Source organism: Lutra lutra, chromosome 1 (assembly GCF_902655055.1).
Source record: "Lutra lutra chromosome 1, mLutLut1.2, whole genome shotgun sequence".
Classification (NCBI taxonomy): Eukaryota; Metazoa; Chordata; class Mammalia; order Carnivora; family Mustelidae; genus Lutra; species Lutra lutra.
Window position 1 is genome coordinate 94,272,131 of NC_062278.1, and position 11,229 is coordinate 94,283,359.

The window sequence follows — 11,229 nt, forward strand, 5'->3', positions numbered from 1 at the left end:
TATTTGCATTTTTGTCAGAAAGTATACCCTTCTGTGGTTTATTATTTTATATTCTGGTGCTTTTTATCTCAGATATAAATCATGAACACTAATAATGGTCATAGACATATAAATCTTAGTAAAAAGTGGTCAAAACTTTGAAACCCAGTATCAAAAACATATTTTATTAAAATAAAGTAAAATATTTTATTGCTAAAATAAATTAACATTAGCTCTGGGCATTTTTTGGCATGGAATAGCCTATGTAAAATTTATTTAATTTGTTAATTAAAGTTTTTGTCTTGCTCTAAAAAAAACAACAAAAACAAAACTTTCACCTAAATGGTTCCACCTATGGGGGTTATTACTCTTTAGATCTGTGGCCCTAACATACTATCACAATGGGTGTGATTACCCACCATCCTTTACCATTAATTTGACTGTCATCAGATGGTACCTTGCCCTGAGAGTGGTTAGATCCCTATGCTAACTCCTGCACTGCTGATAACAATGTTCTATGCCTTTGGGAATATCAGTCTTCCCATGATACGGTTTTCCCATCTGGAAGTGAGGGTAAAGACACTTTGAAATGACAACCCTTCTAAATCTAATATTGGAGATTGTTTTTCAGGGATTATTTTTTAACATGGATATTTTCCCTAATTTATGGAAAACAGCTTTGTTTTTTTTTTTTTTATTTTAAAGTAGGCTTCATGCTTAGCGTGGAGCTCAATGCAGGGCTTAAACTCATGACCTTAAGACCTAGACCTGAGCTGAAATCAAGTGTCAGACGCTTAACTGACTGAACCACAGACACCCCATGTGGAAAACTGCTCTTACCAATTTTGTGATATTTAAGATTACTAGATCAGAATAACAGCAGTACTTTAAATATAGAACTATCATGTTCATATATATATATTTTTTAATTCCAAGTTGGATAATTCTCTGGCATTTTGGAATATGAGATATTTTAACTTTTGATTCTATCACTTAAACTGTCAATATGGAACATTTCAAACATATGGAAGAGTTGCTGAGTCATTGGGTAAATACAAATATAATTTTGCAACATATTATAAAATTCTCCATGTGGGCTTGTGCCATTTTGCTTACTCACAGGAAATATATAGAATGCCTGTTTCTTCAAAGCTTTATCAAAAGATTATGTTATCAAAATTTTGGTGGGAAATGTTATATCAATGGGGTTTTCATTTCATTTTTATTATTATGAAAATTTTTATCATCTTCCCTAATGGATAGGGATCTTTTACATTTTTTCCTATAAATAACTTTAGCTCATTTTTCTATAAGGTTGTTGGCTTTTTCTTCTTTAATATTAGAAGTTCTGTGTTCATGTGTATATATATGTGTATGTATATATATATATATGATATTAAGTTTTTGTTGTGAATCATTCACCTTAATTTGGGAAAATTTGTTATTTGTCTTTTTATGTCTATAGCATGTTTGCCACCTGATTGGTTATTGTCTATGTATAAGAAACCAACCAAATGCTTAGACTCTTAAAATAATTTATTATTCTCTCGTAATTCTGAGGATTAACTGGGTTCAGCTGAGTGACTCTCCTCTCAGATAATAGCTGGGGCTGGAGCTCTCTGGACACTCAGTTGGGTGGGAATAGAGAAGATAACCTCTTTTTACGCATCTGCCACCTCATTGTTCCTCCATGTGGATTCTTTCTCCTTGTAATAGTCAACTCAGACTGCTAACAGAATATTATAAATGAGGTGATTTAAAAATTATTTTTATAGTTATGAAGTCTGGGAAATCTAACATTAAAGTTCTGGCCAATTTAGTTCCTGGGGAAAGCCCTCTTTTCTGATTTGCATATGACCTTCCTCTCATATTTATCCTCTCATGGCAGACAGAAAGAGTGTGAAAGCTCTCTCATGTCTCATCTTATAAGAACGTTAGTCCCATGATAAAGTTCCACCCTCCCTTTTATGGCCTTTTTCTCCAACAGGATAATTGGGTTTTTTAGGTGATTGCTGATTTTGTGAAGCAGAAGTCATCAGGTCTTCCTAAGGTTTGGAAATGATGTAAAATCATTTCCACCACATCCTATTGGATAAAGCAAGTCATAGGATGAACCCAGATTCCATGCAGGATGGGCAGCACAGAAGTGTGAATCCCAGAGGATATGGTTTATTAGGAGGATCTTTGGATTATAGATTCTCCATGATTTGAAGTTTGTTGTTGTTTCTAATAAAATGTACCTTTTTTCCCTCTAATTTTTAAAAATTTTGAATCATAATTAGAAATATATTTCCCATTTTCAAGTTTTATAGGAATTCACCCATGTTTTCTTTTAATACTTGTATGCTACCATTCTTGACATTGAACTTTCTGATCAATGTTAAGTATTTTTCTTGGTATATGGTGTGAGGAATAGATCCATTTTCCCTTTATATGGCTTATATGGCTTTTCAGTTACAATAATAAAGTTTTTACAAGTCTATCTTCCCCACTGATTTGAGAGGCAGACTTCACCAAATACTAAACATGTATTTGCAATTAGGTATAGTTATGGATGTTCTGTTTTATTGGTCTGTTTATTTATATGCAGAAGAAATACTTTTTTATTATAAGTCTTTATTATATGTATTTGATACTGACAGGGCTAACCACCCTTCATTGCTCTTCTTTTTCAGAAATTTCCTGACTTTACTTTTGTTCATTTGTCCTACTAAATGAATTTTATAATTAAATTTCTAGATGCAAAAAATAATTAAGGTTTTTTTAATTGTTTTATTGTTCTTTCTATTTAATCTGTTGGGGAGAATTAACATAATTTATGATATTAACTAAACTTACCCAAGGACAAACATGGTCTGTTTATTTGTTCAATATTTTTGTTTCCCATTAAGTAAAATGCTGGGTTTTAATACTCATATTGAGATAAGCTATTAATTTTCTGGTTTGTTCAGTGCTTTTACTGAATTTTTAAATGAATTTATTCTTCTTTTCCTTTTTAAAGACTTATTTATATCAGAGAGAGAGACCATGAGAGGGAGGCGCAGAGGGAGGCGCAGTGGGAAAAGGAAGAGAGAGAGAGAGAATCTTGATCAGACTCTACACTGAGCATGGAGCCTCATGTGGGGCTTAATCCCAGGACCCCAAGATCATGATCCACTGAAACAAAGAGTTGGCATTTAAATGACTGCACCACCCAGGCACCTCATGAATTTTTCTTCAAATGTATTTTCTACATCTACAGAATTAATAATGTGATTTTTCTCTTTAGGCTGATAAATATGATGGATTTATTAATGAATTTTCTAATGTTGAATGACCTTACATTCTTGGAACAAATACTACTATTTCATGATAGTCATGATATAATATGTTGTTGGTTTCTGTATTTATATTTTCTATGAGTTGGCATCACTGTCATAGGTAAAATCAGGCTCTAGTTTTATGTATTTTGCCAAGTTTGGAAATTGATGTTATACTCAATAAAATGTATTTGAAATTTCTCTTCCTTTTCAATGCTCTGGAATAAGATATATAGTAAGGTGATAATCTTATCTGCAGAGGTTTATAGAACATGTGAAACCTAGGACTGGTGGGATTTTTGTTGCTGTTGTTTTAATTCAGAAACTATTTACTATTTTCTTTATTGTTTTTGTATTATAATTATCTTATCTAAGTTTTCTGTCTCAAATAAGCTATCTTCTATAACTTTTCCATTTCATTTAGGTTTTTATACTTACTTGTACTATGCTTTTTGTATTTATTATTTTTGATGGTTAATCCACATTTTTAAAAAGATTTATTTATTTGTCAGAGAGAATGAGCGAGAAAGAGAGAGAGCACAAGCAGGGGGAGTGACAGGCAGAGGGAGAAGCAGTCTCCCCACTGAGAAAGGAGCCTGTTATGGGACTCTATCCCAGAACACAAGGATCATGACCTGAGCCAAAGGCAGATGTTTAGCCAACTGAGCTACCCAGGTGTCCTGTTATTCCACATTAAAAAAAAAAGAAAAAATCTGTGTGTATTTATGCTTTTGTCTTGATTAGGTTAGCTAATGATTTGTCTGCTTTTATTCTTTGATCAATTCTACTGTTTCTTTCTGTCTTTAAACTCATTACAACAAATTCACTTGTCTTCACTAGAACTAATGCTTCGGTGGTTTGTTTTTCAGAATGTTCTCCTGGTTATTATGACCCAGTCTGCCATTTTAACTGCTCATGTCAGAACAATGGACTTTGCAATAGGTTTTCTGGAAGCTGTGCCTCCGAGTTTACCATGGAAGTGACTGTGAATGCGGGAAACAGAGATAATGAGTGGGCATATTAAGGTGTTGACAAGTTTTAAGCTTTAAAAAGTGCTTTAAATCATAAAAACAATACTTTCACATTATATAAAATTAGGTAAACTGTTAATGATTTAATGTATATTCTTACAATGGATTTCATATCTCTAATTTAAGTTCTAGATGCTGACAAATGCCATAATCAGTAATTGAACTTGTTCATTGTAACTCTTGTTCAAAAAACAATTCTATGATTCCATGAGCTTCTGGAGTATACATAGGCGGAGAAGTCAGCTGCCAGACTTTTTGAACAAAGTTATTCTCCTTCTTCTGGCTGCCTCTAAGTAAAATATAGACAAGGAAGTTGCTTATTTCATGTTAATATAGGCTTAATTCTGAAATGTCTGCTTTCAGGTTCTCCTTAAACATATTTATATCACTTCTTCATTTGGACTCAATATTTTCATCCAAAATTAGAAAAAGGAGGAATTATACAACAATTTGTTATAGGCATCAAGTATCCCTGATGGACAAAAAAGTTAACAAATTAAGATGTGAGAGCTTAGGCTCTAGAGTTGGTTATATATGGCCTAAATCTGTCTTATAAAAGTTGTATAAACTATTATTAACTTCTGTAAGTTTCAAAATGTAGAATAGAGATAAGAATAACACCTCCCCTAAAAGATTATCATCAGGACTAAATAAGAAGGTACATGTAAGTATTTAGCACTGAGGCATGTGCAAAAGCTTGAAAAATATCATTTAGAAGGAAAGAATTTTTTACGCTTCTGAAATAATATTAATGTTTAAAATTGTTCCCATGTCTTTCAACTTGTTTTTAGGCCCTGGCAAACATGTTTCACAGGAATAAATCTTATTAAACCTTTTGAGGTTTAGATTATTGCCAACTACTCTGAGGTTTCTTGGGTCAGAAAGTATGGAGCCAAACATCTTGTGGTTTTTGTTTGTTTTGTTTTCACAATTGGAGTAACATTATAAGAGAGGAAAAAACAGTACAAGATATGTTTCATCTTACATTCAGTGGGTTATCAAGGAAGATTTTCAGCAGACAAGAGATATCACTCTAGTGAAACAAAGTGAAAGTGTGTACATTTATTGATTATTGGGAAAAACAGTCATCAGTAGTGTCTATGTGGGAAGTTATAATGATAGTCTAGGATTTTAAAAATGTAGACTGGAATAAAAATGGGAATTAATGAGCAGAAGATTATTCTGGAAAAACAACTGACTGTATTAGGCAATTGATTTGGATGGAGATCAGGAAAATGAAGGAATCAAGGATGGTTCTAAAGTTCTAAGCCAGAGAGCCTAGAAGAATAATAATATTATTTAGAGAAATAGAAAAGTTGAGCAAAGCAACATTTATGAGCTTAGTTTTATATATAATTAAAATAAAGGAGATAAAGGATAGTTGATTTTGGAAGGAAAACTTCAAAACTCATTCTATGAGGCCAGCATTACCTTAATCCCAAAACCAGACGAAGACCACACTAACAAGGAGAATTACGGACAAATATCCCTAATGAACATGGATGTAAAATTTCTCCACAAGATGCTACCTAATAGGATCCAACAGTACATTAAAAAGATTACTCACCATGACTAAATAGGATTTATACCTGAGCTGCAAGGGTGGTTCAACATCCACAAATCAATCAGTGTGATACACTACATAAATAAAAGAAAGAACAAGAACTAATCAAACTCAACACCCAAGAAACAAACAAACAAACAAACAAACAAATCCAGTCAAGAAATGGGCAGAAGAAGTAAAAGACGTTTCTCCAAAGAAGACATACAAATGGCTAATAGACACATAAAAATATGCTCAACATCAGTCATTACCAGGAAAATAGAAATCAAAACCACAAGAAGTTCATACTGGTCAGAATGGCTAAAATTAACAACTCCAGAAACAACAGATGTTGGTGAGGATGCAGAGAAAGGGAAACCCTTGTACACTGTTGGTGGGAATGCAAACTGTGCAGCCACTCTGGAAAACAGTATGGAGGTTCCTCAATAAGTTGAAAAGAGAGCTACATTATGACCCAGCAATTGCAATTCTAGGTATTTTTCCAGAGAATTCTTCCAGAGTGGCTTCACCAGCTCTCTTGATGATTACAGTTTTGTAATAGAGCTTGAAGTCCAAAATTGTGATGTGACCACATTTCTTTTCAACATTCTTCTGGCTATTCAGGGTTTTTCTGGTTCCATACAAATTTTAGGATTATTTGTTCCATTTCTGTGAAAAAAGTTGATGGTATTTGATAGGGATTGCATTAAATGTAGATTGCTCTAGGTAGCATAGATATTTTCACAGTATTTGTTCTTCCAATCCATGAGCATGGAATTTTTTTTCTTTGGGTCTTTTTCATCCCTTTCATGAGTATTCTGTAGTTTTATGAGTACAGATCCTTTGCCTCTTTGGTTAGATTGATTCCTAGGTATCTTATGGTTTGGGGTGTAATTGCAAATGGGATTGACTCCTTAATTTCTCTTTCTTCTTTCTCATTGTTAGTTTATAGAAATGCAACTGATTTCTGAGCATTGATTTTATATCCTGACAATTTACTGAATTACTGTATGAGTTCTAGCAGTTCTGGAGTGGAGTCTTTTGGATTTTCCACATAAAGTATCATATCATCTGCAAAGAGTGAGAGTTTGACTTCTTCTTTGCCAGTTTTAATGCCTTTTATTTCTTTTTATTGTCTGCTGAAAAACCCTCGGCGAATATCATTCTCAATGGGGAAAAACTAACAGCTTTTCCCTTAAGGTCAGGAACAAGGCAGGGATGTCTACTCTCACCACTGCTGTTCAACATAGTAGTAGAAGTCCTAAAAAACAATTCTATATTGAACTTTATGGGCCATCTAAGGAAATTTTCCAAATATTGAATTTCACTGACTTTAAAATTTAATTCCTCATAATATGCTAATCTACTATATATTATATAGACATTATATTCTGTTTTCTATTCCCCTTCTCCTTCTTTCCCTCCTCTGCTTTTCTCATACCCACTTTGTCATACATTCGCAGTACTTCAGCTATCAAGAGCTATATGAATCACTTTCCACAGATACTCTTATTTACTACAAGAATTTAATTGAAAAACCATTCTCACTAAATTTAGCCTGAATCTGAAGTTTGAAAACATCATTTTAGGTGTTTAGGGTATTAGAGGGTTTTGCTGAAGTCTTTGTAAGACTGTAGCACATCATAGCAAATTATATCTACTTGAAGATGTTTTACATTTTCTTATGGTTTTTTTCTTAGGCTACTTGTAGAGAAAGGCATTTCATATATTCATTTACCTATACGACTAAATTATTGTCAATATTTGTGTCCAAATAATTTTTTCTTGTTTTCTAATTCTTCGTTCTCATCTTTTTCTTTGGTTCTGGGTGTGGAGGGAAGACCAGAGCAGGTCCTTTAATTTTCTCTTTAACTCATTCTTAAAACCAAAATAGCTTTTTGACATTTCCATTTTCTAGTGTGCCTTCTTGGATTTTATGGCTTGAATTGTGCCCACATCTGTGACAGCAAAAATGGAGCCAGTTGTGATTCAAAGAGTGGACAGTGCATTTACCCAGCAGGTTTCCATGGCAGCCAGAGTGATAAAGGTATAGCTAGGGCATTGTTAGCATGTAGGAATTCTGCATGACTATGAGATCTTTTATTCAGAGGGCAAAAATGTAAACTCAAATTGAAACATGGAATAATCACCTAAACTTTGGACTTGGACATTAAGGATACAGGAACTCATTCTGTGCCAACATCTTGGTTGTTTCTAGTTTTGTTACTGATTGGTCAAAATGTTTTGCCTCCCATAAATGAAGTTGTTTAATATCTTGAAACATCACTAAGCTGTTAGTCTTCAGTGGTCAAAGAAGTTCCCTCTGAATGAAAAGTATGTTACTAAGTGTTTTTAAAAGACTGCATTGAGTTCAATGGTATTAAAATAAATACAAGGTCTTTATGAAAAAATATTTAAAAATGTGAAATAGCCATTTATCACAAGAAAGTAGTGGTAGCCATAAATGTCGACGAAGAGATAGAGGTGGGAATTTGGGCTACTCAGTTTAATATAAAATATTATAAAATCCTAGAAGATGGATCAGCCTAATTTAAAGCAGTGCCAAACTGTACAGTTCTCAGTAAACAACTCTAAGTCCAAATTTCCTCTGTATTATGTACGCTCTTGTGCATATGATTACAACAACTATGGTGATGATATAATGATAGTGAGAATTTGACTTTATGTGAACCAAGGTTATTGCCTTTAAAAAAGATTTATATATTAGTCTCACACCATATCCACATATGTCACTAGAGTCTTACATATAATATTTCTTGTCCATCCTTTATTCATTTATTATTTAGTGATTCAATAATGTGCACTTGTTATGTGTCTGTTTCTGCATTAAAATCTGGGAATCTAGCAGAAAACATGTAGCTTACAGAGGAGATATACAATAAATAACATTTTAAGGAAAAAATATTAAAATACACTTAGCTAGTAGAATCAGTCTCCTTTCTCAAATTCCTATCTTCAAGAACACACATTGTAACAGATACAAACTATTGTCGAAATAAATCCATTTTAAGACCTGATGTGAAATCATGTATACAGTGCAGCTTCTTTCTGAGAATTCCAAAACTCCCTCTCTCCTTCTGACCAACAACTATTATGTTACCACCCCACTTTCTACTTGGGACTTATCTTGAGGAAACTGTTATCTTTAGTCTCACTTTAGGTGCATCAGTGAAAGCTCAAAGGATTAAATTTTCAGCTTTTCTCTTTCCTTGGTAGAGTGTTCACCTGGAATGTTTGGAGACAATTGCCATCAACTTTGTGATTGTGATTGACAAAGCTTCTGCCACTCAGTAGCTGAAAAATGCTTCTGTCCACTTGAGAATACCCGAGCCAGATGTGACGCTGGTGGGAACCAAAGCACCTCATGACATTCCTCTGATTCATGGGTTATCCAGAGATATTTAGATATTTCCGTGTAAAAACATTACTCAATTAGAGAACAGAGCCTTACCACTGCTTTTCACCTTCCCTTAGTATGATTAATTGTGGTATGAGCTTTTGCATTTCAGGCATCCCAAACCAGCACCATGACTAAGAGAGGACATATTGTAAGTACCTCAGAGTGATGCAGTTAAACACCCTGATCACAAAAGGTATTCAGAGATATAACTAAAATTAAGGCAATTAAGGCACAATCTAGATAGTATTCTTGAGAGTCAAGTTCCCACCTATTCATTGTAAATTGAGACTTATCTTTTATTGTCCTTTCCACCCCCAAGAAGAATGACTTAGAATATAAAGTCCTAAATCTTCAGGGACTGTCTTAAAAACAGGAGAAAGTGGATTGAATTGACTCATCTCTTGCTATTTAACTTAATGGATCCTTACTAGATGAAAACGTTTTATACATTTCACAATAGCTCTGAAGGACTCTCCTTGCCACAGATTTTGACCCAAAGTAGAGCATTTAATCTCAGAATGTACTTTCTTCATTACCAAAAAGAAGGGTTGAGGTTATGTATTGCTAAGATCATTTCCAGGCCTAATCTATGATTCTTTAACTTGGAAACTCAATAATTCTGAGAAAACCACAGTAACCTTCTAGGATATAGGAGAGTGCTTCTTGCCCAGTACCATCTCCCCCACCCCACCTTAATTCTAAGAAATAGCAATAAAAGCTATTTTTTTCAATGCTTCGTCCCATCTTAAACACTTTGCTTGCATTCATTTAACTACTTTTTGAGGTTGTTGCTAATTTTATTCCTATTGGACAGATGAAGAACTGAAACACAGAAAGGTAGTAAGTGGCAGAACCAAGATTTGAACCCAGGCAGTCTGGTTGCAGATTTTGTGTGACGCTATTAGTGGAAAATACTGTATGTGTGAATATCTATATATTGGCCAGAATAAGGAACCTCCAGTAGCTCATCAAGAGTGTTATATTGTTACCTAGCATTTTTTCTTCCCTTCTTATAGACTTTTAGAATAAGGTTAAAGGATTAGGAATCCTGACTTGGCACCTTACGGGATCTTCCAACTCAGGAGCTTATTGGTCTGTTGCTTTTTCACAAAGTTCCTTCATTTAAATATCTAATCCTTGTGTTTCACTGTACTGTAAGCTTGTGAGTTGAATCAGTGTTTATTAGCCTTTTATTTGTCTTTTAGAACAAGGTCTAACACATGATAGTCTTTAGCAAATTTTTGTTGAAGGAATTCTGGCTTCTCTTCTCAGCATTCTTCATGGAGTCATGGTAGACAAAAGTACTTGAAACTTGTCATATCTAAACAAAGTTATATCAGAATAAACATCTACATGACACCTTGGTAAAGCCACAGTACCTATGTCACCAATGAAATGCTCCCTAAAGACAGAGCCCTTATAGCATTTGTGGTTTCATCTAAATACTGAAGAAAACCACCAGTGCGTTATGTGCCAGGCATTTTAATTTATGCTTTCCAATCATCACCATTTCCATTTTATAGATGAAGGAACTAAAGAACAAAAGAATTAAGAACTTGCCCAAGGTTACAGAGCTAGTAATGATAGAGTGGAGATTTGAAACAGAGAATCTGGGTCCAGAGTCATGCTTTAACATCCCCACTAAGTTACCTCTCAAGGGAAAGAAATAGGAATTGCTTTTGTTTATCTGTTTTCACTGCCTAATATGTCTTGTCCATTAACCACAGGTGGCTATTTAATTTAAATTTGGTTTAATTTAAAATTCACCTCAGTCACACATTACATTTAATTTAAAATTCACCTCAGTCACACATTACATTTAATTTAAAATTCACCTCAGTCACACATTACATGCTCAGTGGCCACATTGAGCTAGTGGCTACAGTAGTTGATGGTGCAGTAGAGAACATTTTCATTTTTGCAGAAAATCCTAGTGGGCAGTGCTCAGCAGTGGCT